Here is a 347-nt window from a genome sequence, read left to right on the forward strand (position 1 = left end):
GTGGCAGTGTGGGTGTAGAAGGCTTTTGAAAGGATACATAGATTTCTTTTCTTTTATATATATATATATCGCAAACTGAAATGACAATATATTGTTAGCTTTGATATGGAAGACAAAAAACACTTTCAGCTCGGTAGTTGTGAGACACTTCTTTATATAATCAGTCTTACTTCCTGTCATCATTATTTGGTGATAATCCCTCCTGTAGAACTGAGTCATGTAGCATCTCTTTGTATAGTATGAAGCACAATTTAAAAAAAATATATATTCCCTGATTATTTTCTTTTTCTTTCTTTCTTTTGTTATTGTGGTGTACACTTTGTCTCTCTCATTGCAGGAAGTTGTCA

This window comes from Penaeus monodon, chromosome 23, assembly GCF_015228065.2.
Source record: "Penaeus monodon isolate SGIC_2016 chromosome 23, NSTDA_Pmon_1, whole genome shotgun sequence".
Taxonomy (NCBI): Eukaryota; Metazoa; Arthropoda; class Malacostraca; order Decapoda; family Penaeidae; genus Penaeus; species Penaeus monodon.